Source organism: Pteropus medius, unplaced genomic scaffold (genome assembly GCF_902729225.1).
Source record: "Pteropus medius unplaced genomic scaffold, Ma_sr-lr_union100, whole genome shotgun sequence".
In the NCBI taxonomy this organism is placed as follows: Eukaryota; Metazoa; Chordata; class Mammalia; order Chiroptera; family Pteropodidae; genus Pteropus; species Pteropus medius.
Window position 1 is genome coordinate 1,040,638 of NW_024351543.1, and position 14,699 is coordinate 1,055,336.

The following is a 14,699-nucleotide window of genomic DNA, read 5'->3' on the forward strand; positions in this document are numbered from 1 at the left end:
ACAAAGCTTGGTCTTTTCGCCATGCCTTGTGCTTTTCATGGCACGAAATCAGTGTTGGGGGAACTCTGCCCAGCATCTCTGGTGAGCAGAGTGAATTGCTTTTATCATTTGCCAACATGTCACAGAGAAAAACCAAAACAACAAAAAATTAAAACTCCTGGCTCTATGAGATTTCCTATCAACCACCTGAAGTTTGGCTTTATTATATATTATTTAAATACCTGACAATCGTATAAAAAGTCTAATAAGAATAAAAAAATTTTCATTAATGCTAGCTCCTACGTTAGTTAAAAACCTCCTATTCCTCTATAACAATGTGCCTGGGGAACTCTCTCACTGCTAGAAACTCATCTGAAAATGCTGAAAAGTCAGAATTTGGGGCCTATATACTGACTAATGTTACCAGCTGTGAGTCGGCTTGAACATCAGTAATACGATATTTCCCGCTACAATTTGATTTGGTTAAAATGTGTTTGAAGTTCACCCTTTTATTAACTAGAATTACCACCTCCTGTAACTGGAGGGCCCCTGAGAGCAGGATGCTAGTGCAATCCAGCCTCCCGCCCACCATCGGTGCATTTCCTGGCAACAAATACTATTAAATTGATAACTCAGAAATAGGTCAAAATGTCTTTTCAATAGTTGCTAATGTTCCCTTAATGTTCCTTCGCCTCCCTTTGATTCTCGTGCTAACATTTTTCTCTCACATTGCAGGAGCAACAACGAGTATAAAGAGAAAAGACAGGAAGATGGAAAAGCAGGCTTCGGTGGGTGGAGGTGCTCTTAGGAGCTCCCCTAACTATCAGGTATAAGTTACGCTTCCCTAGGGGCCCTAAAATCAGCTCTGCAGGTGAGCTGGGTGACCAGGAAAAAACGCCCTGTCCCATCTGAGCTTTAACACTCTTCTCTATAAAAAGAGGAAACGAAATGACTGATTATTCAAATTTGCAAAATGCTCAGAGTTCACAGGAGGTAGGAGCCTTACCTTACTGCAAAGCTGTTGGATTTTAAACTTTTTAACACTATTTTCATAACTATACCCATTAATGTCTGGCTATCCAAGACTCACCCCCCAGATACTGCGGCATATTTTTATGAGAGACCCTCTGCAATCACCCATGTAAATTTACAGTTTTTCTTCTCTCTCTCTCTCTCTCTCTCTCTCTGAGGAAGAAAGTTTGCTTTTCTGAGTTCACATCGCATACGTGACCAAAGATAAAAAAGAGGGGCAGGTGAGTACAGCTGCATCAAGACATGGCTGATTCTGTGCAGACTTATTTGGCTCAGAAGAAACAGCCACCTATGGGTCTGCAAGGTGCATAAAAAGCCCCCCTGTTAACGAGGTACATTTCAATTTCCAACACTTCTTCTGAGATGCAAACATTCCAGAGGGGGGTTAAGCCATTCATACCTTCGTGCTCTCATCAGTACAACCCTAAGAGGGTTGGTTACCTTAGTGTAAAGCGGTTTTGAATTGGAGCTTGGAGGAGAGACAGGGATAACTTAAGAACAAGGACGGTTGGGAGGGAGTCCGATTAACAGGGACTCTGGGCCCTGAAGGCAAAAGAGAGGAAGGAAGGGAGTGGCCATGACCGAAAAAGACTCAATCTCCTTTGCAGTTTTTGCCCTGGGCCTTGTCTGCAGCTGGGGAACCACTGACAAATCCCTGGGGACATGAGTAAAGCTTTGACCCTTATGCTGTGTCATGGTTGCGCTGTTACTGGACTGGAGGTCAGCACTGATTTAAAAACTAGCAAACTTCAACCTACTTGGTTTAGGCAAGGACAGGTTATTCTGATCTACAGTTTAAATTCACAGAGACTACACAGTCTGGTGCCTCTCTATCAGATTCCTCTGGCTTTCTTCCCTTTCACAGAGGAGGAAGAATAGATGTATGGAAGAGTGTAAAGGAGAAGAAGCTCACTCTCCCTGCGTTTCTGCAGTGAGTGAGGCTTTCTCTTAGGTGAGCATCTCTCTGGATCCTTCCAGTAATCCTGGAGACATTATTACTGGTAGGAAATATTTTATAGGTTCAGAGAGGCTAACTACCCAGCTTAAGGTGGCCAGTCAGGTTCTTTCTCCCAGCTCTAAATTCCTCTAGCATATTTCTTCCTCCTCCTGGGTGCTTAAGAACTGGCGAATGGGCTAGTCACATGGAATGTATCTTTTAGGAATGCTGAGGATACCCTGAGTCATTAAAAGTGCATCTGCTTGGGTCACTGGAGGCCTGGATTCTTCAGGTTAAGGCTTGGTCCTTACAAACTGTCGTAGTGAACAGGCCCATGAACCTCTGTGGGATCTAATTCAGACTTCACGATTCTGTCATTCACACTCATCAAGGCGGTGGCGGGGATAGTGTGTTTGTACAGTACAAAACTGAGCAAGAGTTATTCTCATTAGACGCCATACGTAGACTAAAGAGGGGCAGTCCCTTCTTTTAATGCCAATTTTGAGTAAGAAGGATGGAAGGATTGATATGAGCTGAAGGCAGAAGGGATAATGAGGACACAGAACCCACAGCTGGCAGCAGCAAGGGTGGGAGTCTAAGAGGGACAGAAGCCCAGGGCCAGAGCTGGGAGATCAACTTGTTTTTAGAATACACTGATGTGTTTGATAATGATTTGGAAGTCTTAAGTAACATGAATGTTAGATGTTCTTTTTAAAATCTCAATTTGATGGTTGAAGCCTATTTTAACTAGCCGATAAAGGGCAAAGACTTCACTACTATACTATTTCTCCTAACTATTAACCTCTAGCAAGAAATACTTTGCTGAGACTACAGAGTTTTTTATTGTAAATCAAGACCATCTTGATTACAATCATCTCAAGGTGTTTGGAGGAAAAAGGAGAGATGGGTTCTTCTTAACCACACTGGAGGGACAGAAAAGCTTCAGAGTTTAAACAGGAATTAGCTTCGAGGAATCAAAAGAGAAGATAATTTTCAGTAGGAAAAGACATGTGACTGGTACCTTTAGCTGGCATGCTGGAGAAAGATAAATTCCAGGCAGGACCAGCTGCATAATTTGCGGGGCTCATGGCAAAATGAAAACGTTGAGTCCCACATTAAAAAATCATTAAAAAATTTCAAGATAGCAACAGCGAACATTAAGCCAAGCATAGGGCCCTCGTAAGTGCCGGGTCCTGTGCAACCCCACAGGTCATACACCCAGGAAGGTGGTCCCAGACTCCAGTTATTGTTTTGACCAGGGCGTTCTAGTCCCACAGTTACTAAGACCCAAATTAAGAGAGATGCTCCACTGTTCTCAGTTAACTCTGTCTTCCTAGGGTAAGGACGCCACTGAAATCTGCAGCAAGGATCAGAAAAATCTGGGGTCTGCCAACATGTTTGATAGATTGCAATTGCACTGGCTTCTGCTACATTTGTCACAGCCACTAATCCCTACTTCTGTCACAACCTAAAGATGTCCAGGATATCAATGTCTGGGAATTGAAACATATTTTCTAAAAACACAAATTTCCCTGGGAGAAAAAAAAAAAAAAACCAACACCAAAACAAAACAAGCAGACGTTACTAAAATGAAGCTGAGTTTCCTGGATGTAGGTAGGTTCTGTCCCTGATTTCTTTCTGGCCTTAACCTTGAGCAGGTCCTGGGCATGTGCACACAGGATCAGAAGCATAGGTGAATTACCACAATGACTCTTTTCAGTTTGGGAAAAAAATAGAAGAAATAGGAGAACCTGGTTGTAGCTCAGTAGAAACTCGTTTCACCAACACTATGCTTGTCCCCTCTCTCTCCTCTTATCATGCTAAGTTGGAGCTATGACTTCACTCTCCGTGGAAGCTCAGTTTCTCTTTCATGGACGCTTAGAGTGGAGCAGAGAAAAGCTATTAGAAGGTAACAGTCATGTCTAAATAATCACATTTATTTATCTTCACCTGCCCTCTTCATGTCATTATCATTCCACTGAGGTCTGTATATAGAAAGCAGAGATTAAATAGCCAAGATGAATATCAAAAGAATAACAGCAGCACAAAATAGATAAATGTGGCTTCTTTTCCAATGATTTTAGGGGTTTTGTATATACTGAGCCTGATTCACGTTGAGACAGACCAGTAGCCTTGGCAGATACTGAGGATGTTTGTGTAGGCTGAAGCTTATCCCCTACTTACGATATATTTTTGTCCCATTTTCTAAAATATATGTGTCTAATACAGAGAACCAGTTCATTCCTACAGCCAGAATTATACTTTGACACTAGACATTGATTTAGGATTTTTTTTTTTTTAGATACCTCTTGGCAAAGCAAATCTTCTATTTTGCTTAATAAGTTCGTACTCCCTTGAATAAGGCCACTAAGGTCTATAAGTAGATGAAAATGTATTTGAATCTCTATAATCATGCTTAGATTTGAAAAATTCTTCCATTTCACAGAGGTGATATAGGCTCAGTCATTATTTTCAAGTGTTTAACAATTAGTAATTAGCAGAGGAGGTTTTAAATTAAAAAAAAAGAATGTGATCGACCTTCACAACAGATGCATATATAAATCCTGATTCATTTATTTTTAAGTCACTCTCTCCTGCTGTAAATAGATAGCTATAATATATACATTTATATATGTGTGCACAATCAGCCTTAGCAATACCGCTGTGAAGGAGATGAGGAGAGATGGTTTTCTATTTATTTGACAAATACGCTATTACACAGACAGGTTAAGTGATGTGTCTTGTAAGGAAGGGTGGAGTTGGGGGAAAAAAGTGGCACATCTGCTCCCATGTTATATCACTCTGGAATTGGGTAGCCATTATCGTTTTTGAGTGACCTGATCTAAACGTTGTGCGAGGCAATTTCCTAAAAAAAGATTTTACTCTTTCTCTCTCCCTCGTACTTTCTCTCTCCCTTTCTCTTCCTCCCCTCTGAGATTATTATAAACTACTGATAAATGTCGCTGCTCTAACTTTATACTTTGCTCTTCATGGGCTCTGATGGGTTTTAGCTCTTAAGAGAGCATAAGAAAAAAAAATCATCTCTGAAATGCAATAATGATAAATAATGCCGTGATGGTTAGTTTGAATTATGTCACTATAAAAGTTGATATTGGTACGTGTGAAGTCTTAGACTCCCCTTTCAGTCTATTGGCTCTGAAGTGATACAACATGAAGCAAAGGCTTCTGTGAGGCAGGACTCGCTCATCAATACCCCGCTGTTCTCCTGGGATCACAGACAAGGCCCGGGGCTTTCTGCCACACTCTTCTGTGAACTGCTTCAACTGGGAACTGTTCTCTACTGTACATTAGGGCCACATCCTCTAAGTTCTTGACCGTTGACAGTCTCTCTCTCTCTCTATTTTGGTACATATTGCATGTCACTTACAGTGCTATATTTGATTAAAAATGGGCTCACTGTTATTTGGCCAGGGAAAACTATTTTGGTATTGTTTTAACTATTATTTATTTTGTTGCTTATTTGTGTGAATAGAAAAAAAAAAAAATCCTAGACTTTTTGCCTTTTGTCATGCTTCTGTTTAATGTTTCCCAATGTTATCTGGTAAAAGCTTAGGAAACACAATTTTATTTTGATAATTCTAAATAAAATATAATTGTGAAAGAGAGCCAATAGAGAAAAACATACAATGAATTTTGAACCTAAATGTAAGTTATTTTATTCTGAAATATCTGCCACTCTTAGTCGTTTCTATCAGAATGTAACACTGCTAAAAAACTAGTTATCCATACTTAATTCTTTTTAAATGAAGGGACAAAATCACGAGTTTCTTTTCCGCTGATCAGAACTGTAACCCCTGCAACAAAATATTTCCTGCAACCTAAGATTTTCTGACAGGCAAAACTGGCTTCAGTGATTTCTCTGAAGGGGACATCTCCTTCTCTGAAGGGGATAGACTGCACTATCAATATGTTCAGGAATATCAATACATTCAAGCAAGCTGCTTCTGTTTCAGAGTCAGACTCCACGAGGAATGTCCTGGTTCACCCATCAGGTGCCGGGTCTGCAGTTGCCACTCGGACACGTAGAGCGTGTCTGGGGATGACACAAAGTGGAATAGGACAGGATACAGAGCTCTGTCTTACCAGTACATTTATTGTAAGAAACTAGCTATGCTGCAACTGCTTTGCTCTTTTATATTCTAGGCAACACACCGGTGAATATAATTCATAATGAACATATTCAACATTTTTGCATCAGTTCAATACATTATTCATAAATATTAGAGATGGAAAAGACCTAGTAGATTACTGAGTCCAAACCTCCTTTCTGCGCCTCCCTTTGCCCCAACTGTTGATGCTAGCTTAAAAAAAGCAGAAACAAAAACAAAATCACACTAGGAAAGCAACAAATTCACAAGTTTTACAAGTAAAAAAGAGAACTCCAAAGAAGCCTGTACTGAGGGTGGGGAAGTCCTCGGCCTTTTCTTGCCGCTGGTAGAGAGCTCACTGAGCACTAGGAGTATGGCTGGCTCTCTGCTAGGAAGACCGGCCAACGGAGGGAAATGACGATTTCTCCTTTTATGATTCATAATTCAAGGTAAAGCCCAAGAGGGAATACCACGTCCTTGGCCAAGTGCTTACTATTTGTGTCTAGAACCTGGAGTGGACCTGGGCACTCCTCTCCAGTTAGAATTTGAGATACTGACAATAATGATAAAAAAGAAAATGTATAAATGAGTAAGAGAGTTAAAACTACTAGAGAATGCTCCCTGGGATTATCTGTACTATCAAGATAGGAAAACTTTGCAGATGCTACCGTCTCTCTAGAGGAATAAATGCTTGCATTTTAATATTCTCAGCAGCTGGTTCCTGTTGAATGCCATCAGGATGATTCAGCCACCCACCAGGAACACCAGTCACGGCAAGTGCACACACAGAAATCTGCAGAACTTTCTTCTCTTGATGCCAACACCACTACTCTGGCAAAGTCTCTTTTTTGAATTACCAGTTTCACTAAATATGACCTCGTTCTCCTCACAAATACTAGCTCACTCTCAAATAAATGCAACTTCCGGCTAAGAGGCAACATTCTTCCTGACTCAAGCACACCTGCTGTCATTGGCCATGGCCACACGATCTGCCCATTTTTAATTCTCTCACTAGTCACTGTAACCTCAGAGGACCAGCATGATCCATATACACCCCAAGTTCACTTTGTATGTCGTCCTACCTACAGCTGAACCTGTGCATTTAATGCTATATCTTTACCCTGACATTCTCAAGTTATTTTATCATTTTCATTTTTTAGAAGTTTCCCATTTCCACAGAATGTGGTTGCACGACAGGAAAGACAAAACCATGTAGGTGGATCGCACTGACCACAGATCTCATTAATACAGTTAGATAAAAATTCTCTACTCACCCCCTTCTTCAAAACAGACCAGATGAGACACTAAAGGGAAGAAATGCCAAAGATGACAGCTAGCTATCAAAAATGTCTCACTGCTTCATTTTCAGGTCCCCAAAGTAAAATCTAAGGACATTCAACACAGATTCAGGTGCTCTCAACAGCCATGAAAATATATGGCTGAAGAGGGAATCTATAAATGTAATGAATACACAATTGGCTTATAACAGATGCAGCTAAAATTAAATTCGATATCTTGACCTGCTCTCCAAAGTGAAAGTTTCTAGTTCAGGCTACAGAGAGAGGTATAACAAGCTCATTAATCACATGAACCAGAACGACAAGCTGACACTTCTGGAGATGCTGCAAAGAGCAATCCTAAGTGGTTGGAGGGTCTGTGGGGGACCTGGAAGGAAAGGTGGCAATGACAGTCTACAGTGAGCAATACTGATATCTTTTATGGTATCTGTAGGTTGGCACTGACCACAACCATCCACTACTCCAAACTTCCAGGGAAGAATTTAAGGACTTTTGTGAGGAGGTACTAGGCCATATGGACTTGCATAGAAGACTCAATATATTTTTCTTCAGTTCCAAGTATGTAAAAGTCATCACGTTCGTTGCTTGAGGAGACGCTGAACTCAATAAGATCAATCTATGACCTCGAGAAGAATAATGTTGGGAAAGAGCCAGAGGCAAAGGAATATTAATAATAGTAGTAGTAGCAACAACAATGATATTGAGTGGTGACCCTGTGCTAGTCATTGTGCTAAGCACTTTATGTAAGCCTTTTCATGGAATTCTTACAGTATTCTAGCGAGGTAGTTATCATTTTCTTATATAGAAATACGGAAGGTGAGGCCCAGTGAAATCAAGGGCATTGCCTAAAATTATATAGACAAATTCCTTACATTACAAATAAACACAAATGGCTGATCTGTAAGACAGAATATGACAAGAGCTATGTGGTACAGTAGCTAGAAAGCTTGAGTTGTAGCACAATTTGCCTTTCACATCTTGAGAAAGTTTTGTCACTTCTCAGCTTAAATTTTCTTATTTGCTAATTTCTTATTGGTACAGTGAATGGTTTCAGCCCAAAGAGCATTTCTTAATCTGTTAAATCCTCTGCCCCATGTGGATTAAAATAAAACATTGTGCTTTTCTGTAAATTCTGCTACTCCTCCCTGTTTGGAACACTTGGTTCATAGAATCCAACGTATAGTACCACTAGTCAAGAAGAATTTGTGGAGCTTTACTTTCTCTATTTTTTTAAGCTTTTCTCTTAATTTGTGTTTTCCAAATATGTCACTATAAATACACACACACACACACACACACACACACACACACACACACTTTTTTTTTTTTTTTTTCAAATTCTACATGGTCCCACACTGGTATTCCAATTTTCCTTTCTGGAGAGTTTGCTAACTCACTCACCCATATTGAGATATCTAAGACTTCTTCAAGCTCTAAGATGAAATGATTATGATTCTATAATGCTGACATTTGCTTTGTTGACACTTAAAGCAGAGCTTTTCAACTTCAAATAATAGCATAACAAGTTCCTATAACAATTACACTTATATGAATCTTTAAGCAGATGTGCATAACAGCTTTTTTACAATTATTATCACACTGGACAGTCAAAGCTTAGAGGTTATTATAAGTCTCTGCAAAACTGAATTCTACAGTTGATTATATCCTATAGGCAAAAGTATCGTTTATCGATCTACTTGGAAAATTGATTGACTCTTCTTTTGGGTATCTGTTAATTTCGCAGCCAGCCACAGCTTTAAACATCTCCAATAACTTTTATCATTAGCCCCCTCTCTGTCATGGCTCCTGTGTCTCACCCTTCTGACCCTGCCCACTGAGTTCACTCTTACTGATGTAATCACGCATGCTTTTTTGTAGTTACACCGTCACAGTGCTTATTAGAATCACCATCATTTCTACTGCACCTTAGGTCAACCAAATTAAATATGCTTATGCAATCTGTTGTCATTTTAATTTTTCAGCTAGGATTTCTTCATCTAGAAGGACAATTTTATTTTTATCTGATCAATAAATAACTAGCCTGTCAAATGACTCTGGAACAACTGGTAGAAAATCATTCATTGGGGCAAAATTTTAAGTCTAGAGAGGTTTTTGTAAACCTGGACGATGGCATTTCACTGACCTTGAATCCACAGCTTCAAAATTTATTAGTGTCAACTTAGTCTTTCACTCTGTTGCAGAATAAGCATAAAATATGCATGATTTATATTTATGTGTGTATTGAACTTAATAAATTAGTCAAAAGTCAAAGTATTTTTGAAGACATATGCAGTCTATTCCACATTGACTAATTCACTGACTGACTTTCAGCTATAGCCCAAAACATGCTTTTTGCTTGTAGCTTAAATGATTTTTTTAAAAAATAGAGTACATAGACTGTGAAGAGACAATGTAGTTCACGGTGATCTTCTATATATTCCTTAACTTTTGCTCTTTCTATGGTCAGGGTATGTACAAATAAGTAAATCCACATTAGTTTAAATCTAGAAATTTTTGTTTGGCTAAGCTCTGAAAACAGCTTAAATAGAGTGGGAAGCTTGGCATCTCGTTATTGCTTTATATGATAAAGCTTATAATGCCACCTTATAAAAGATATATTCGTTTCTATTCGTGTTCAATCAAAAGTGTAGAGTTTCAGGTCTGGGAATGAATTACGGATCGTTCTCTCCTGGTTATTTTTGGCTGTAAGTATATTGATCATTTTATCATTTTCTTGTTTTAAACTGCTTTAAACACAGCACAAATGTTATTCTCATCATGCCAGAAATGGGTTTGGAATTGATTTTGAGTTTCCATCAATTTTACTCTTTGCTCTCTGTGAGAAGTTTTTCACTCAGTTAAATTCAAAAGGATAGTTTTTGTTCAAAAGATGTCAGAATGCAACTTTTAGAGATCCTTAGCTGGACAAGAAAATGCACATCTTCTGCTTTACACAAGAATAAAAATCATTAAACTTATTATCATGGACTTCATTGAAATTAGTGAAGAATCATTCATGTGAATGCAATTTCAAGGGCTTCCTCCCTCTTTCTCTTCATGTAAGTGTTTGACAAAAGCATGTATCTTCTGAGAAGCTGGCCTGATTGGTCCAGGTTGGCACTGTTTCAGTGTTTGGCCTACGGCGGCTGCTTAGGAATAATTTTGTCTCATCCTCTCTATTTTCCTGGACTGTATCGGACTCAGACACGTGGTATGCAAAGGAAATCCAAGTCCTTTAAAAATGCTATTTCTTTGGGTACTAAAGCCAAGCCCAGTTCTACTTTGGTCAAATGATCTTATCAAGATTTAACAAGAGATATTCAGTAATATCTCCAATCTATAAGAAGACATTCCACTAAGGAAGATAATTTATTAGATACAGTATACATATATTTTCCTTACTGGTACCAGGGAGGGATGTAATCGAACTTATTTTCTTGGTACTGAGAACAATATGACACTGACATGAATTTTATGGCGATTATTCATTTCAATCAATTACAAAAATAAACAAGTAGTTCTTTTCATATTAAAACAGATACTAGAGATCTATTTTCAGTTATTGCTGAAAATATTTTGGCTTCCTTAAAGGCACCTTACTAACACAGCTGCTTTGCCCTCCTCTGCACTGTCACAATTCAGAATTTGTAACATTTCAGCCAGGTTCTCTAGACTAATTGGATGAAACAATTGCATTACAGTATTAAGATTCTTTTGCAGAATCAAACGAGAGGAGATCTGTACAGTTCGAATAGCCTGAAAAATTTGCAACAAATATAGCCAAAATCCTGTAAGTTCCATACATTTTTCTCTATGTCCAGTAATAATCACTTGTACAGTAAGTACTAGGATTTAACTTCGTACTTAAAAATATCAACAAACAGGGAGAAATTCTGATATGTACACTTCATTTCCCACCCCATCTTTACATCTCCCCTGCACTATGTTTTGTGTTTTAGAACAAATGCTTCATCCCTTTTCCAGCTGTCTAGGCCCTTGATTTTTACATGTGTGGTATGACACACCTTAAAACAGGGAGCCCCACGAACTAGAATGGGACGTTAATTTAAATACAGACTTAGGGGGAAGAGCTCCATCTACTGAATCAGTTAGATCATCGTTTGCACCCTATAGTTATCCCATTCACTACTTTCAACCTCCTAGAGGCTAGGGAAAATAAAAAAGTTACAGACGGGGGTGGTGGGGGGGATGGAAATGAAAACAAAAACAAACAAACAAACAAAAAAAACGGCTTTGAGTCTGATGCTACTTTGAATATTTCCCAGATACTCTGAGACCCTTTCCTTTGGCCCTTCCCAATCTCCAAGCTTTCCACGTTGTAATATAAAGGAAGAATGGGATGCTTTTCTATGTAAACTATCCCTGGAAAGAGGCAGAAAGCCACTGGTTATTGAAGGCAAAGCACCAGATAGCTGAAGGGAAAGGGACAGAAAGAAAATCACTGTACCTGGCCAGTTGAGCAACCCAGGTAAGAGGCAAAAAAAGAAGAGTAGTGTCCTTAACTCCTCCTGCCTTGCATCATTGCTGGGGAAGTCTGCAGCCACCCAGAATCAGCTCTTCTGGGCTCTCCCCAGCTGCACAGTGTTGTTGTGGCATTGGGAATTTGCTGTGGCTTCGTAAGATTATGGGGATATGCTTCAGCAAGCCAAAAAAGTCACAAACAAAATTCAGGAGAGAAAAAAAAGTATGAAAACAGCTGATCTTACTGGAGAAGCTCTTGGCATTTTCCTTCGTGTGCCACAAATTTCTTTGGAATTTCCTGGTTCTGTGATCAGAAAAATGATCATATCATGTTTATTATTGTTGTTTTTTCAGGGTTGCTGGTGGTGAGGGGTGGTACAGTAAGTGAGAACAGACAGGCAGACCAGGGAGTAGCAAGGTAAAAATACTTCTCCCACTTGTTTGCAAGCTTTCCAGGAGATTACGAGGTTAAAAAGTTTCTTCTTCAGAATACTGAAGACATACAGAAATCACATATAGGAAAAAGTGATCACAGATTGAGAAAGTAAAAAACTTAATACAGTAACTGATATGGAACAAAGCAATCCCATCTGAATAAATTCGAACGTTAATATAGCTGTACAATATTCAGGAGTGTGTAAGACATATAAAAATACTTCATAAATTAAGATAAGTTATTAGAATACAAATAGATATTAATAAGTATATACATATATGAATCAGATGGAGGCAACAGTTAATTGAATTTTTAAATTACAGAAAAGTAAAAAATATAATAAATTAATAAAAGTATGTATTAATGCTAATCCTTTTTTATGTAAAAATAGAATTAATATAAATGTGAAGTGGAGTTGTTTCTCTGTGTATATATGTATATGTGTATCTGCACAAAGTATTAATGAATGACTTTGAAAGGTGATATGTTGCATAGAAATCAAAACTTTGAATTATTTTAAACTGGGCATTTAAAATATCAGCATTAACCCGGCAGATTTCTTTCCTTTTCAAAAAAATACATTTAATTTTCAGGTTCTGTTTTAGAGCATGAGAAAAAACAAATTTGAAAAGCATTGCATATCAATATATATATTATAAAAAAATCCTTTATATCTATTAGAATATGTAGTTCTCAAAAAAAATGGCTAATTGGATTTTCTTCAAGCCTTTGCAAGACAAGTTCAGTTCTGAGTCAAGAATAACTATGTAAAATTTCACCTCAAAATTAAAAAATTTTTTGGATAGTTATCAAAGCCTGAAAAACAAGATTATCTCCACCATAAGCATAACGGACAGCTAATGAATAAATATATTCTGGCAAGAATCGATAAGAATTGCAAAGCCTGAGAGGGTCATCACAGACTTGAGAAAGGTAACCAAATGAGGAAATATCAAACGGAGTTAATGGAGATAAAGCATTCTGAAAAATGGAAAGTGTTAACAATCACTGACAAGAAAGAAAATACTTGAACAGCGATAACAACAAAACAAAACAAAACAACTGGAGATCTATGTCTCCAGAAGCAAAGTATGACTACTTATTAAACAAGAGAGAATCTATTTCTTTGTCATTCCCTTTGGAAGCCTGGCTTTAAAAAAAAAAAAAAAAAAAAAGGTTGCACAAAAGATACATGTGTTCCTTTTCTGGTATTATTACAGGCCCACCTAGATTTAGCTTTCGATTCCAGATGAGATCAGGCATGTTCAGACTAGCACATCTTTGCTCTGTAAGCACAGAGCTGCTATCATTTCACTGGTAAATTCTCATATCCTCAAATTTATGCACAATAGACGCCCTTAAAAATCTGCAAATTTTCTACTTCAATCACATACCTCATTGAGTTAATTTTTTTTTTTTTTTTTTTAAATTTGCTCTGCTAGTATTAAGCTGAAAAGTTAAGGCAGACAACTCCTATAAGAAAGGAAAGTTGAATAGTACTTACCCTAAGTATAATGTGCAAGCCTTAATGGGTAATCTACTCTTGCTCTATGATTTTTAGAAGGGAGTCCAGGTCTACACTCAGCTCTCGCCCTTTTCCCTTCTGGAAAACTGAGAAGACTCACTGAAGGTGGCTCTGAGAAAGATCATACAAATCAACAGCCTTACCTGTGGCCATTCAGAAGACTGCACTTTGGCGTGTGTTTAAAACTATGAATAAAGTCAGATACAGCGCATGCTCAGCAGGCAATTTAAAAATATTTATAACATTGTTGTTTCAAAAACAAATTTCCTCAAACAAAGCAAAACTCACATTTCTTATTCATGCCAAGTTTAACGTTCTGAGACAAAGCTGTTTTGGAGTTTTCCGCTGGAGGAAAAAAGGCTTCTAAAATTTTTTGTTGAACGAAAAATAGTTCTCTCTTCCCCTTTGGGTACTCTTAAAGGGGTGGAATAGATTTTCCCTCAAGTTTCAACAAAATTCACCTGTGGCTAAGATAAGGCATTAGAAATTTAAAGTCTGAAAAAAAAATTTTAGAGAAACTAATAAGAAACTAAAAACTATGGGTTTAAAGAATGTAATGGTCATCCGAACCTTCAAGGCAGTCTTGCGTTTTACTGTACGAAATAAAAATCTTGATACAAACAGGATATATTACGTACATATAGAAAAGTTATATAGTGATGAGAATAATGTATAGATAAGCATTTGGATACCAAGACAAGTTATGTTTTTCTTTTGCTAACTAAAATCTGAACTCTTCAAAACTGAAAAGGAAATACATCAAAAATTTAGGAGAAACCCAGTAATAATGTCAGTATAATTCCTCTGTTTTACATAGCAAGCATGGAGAGGAAGGCAATCACATAGCATCTGGTTAAATTTCATGTTATAAAAAATAAAAAAAAAAGATGAAATACGGTTT

General features: G+C 37.9%; 1 long non-coding RNA gene across 15 annotated transcripts in view; it reads right to left on the reverse strand.

Annotated features, from left to right (window-relative positions):
- Positions 1-14,699, reverse strand: part of LOC120586611 (uncharacterized) — a 696,355-nt gene that overhangs the window by 54,085 nt on the left and 627,571 nt on the right. The gene's annotated exons all lie outside the window — the stretch shown is intronic.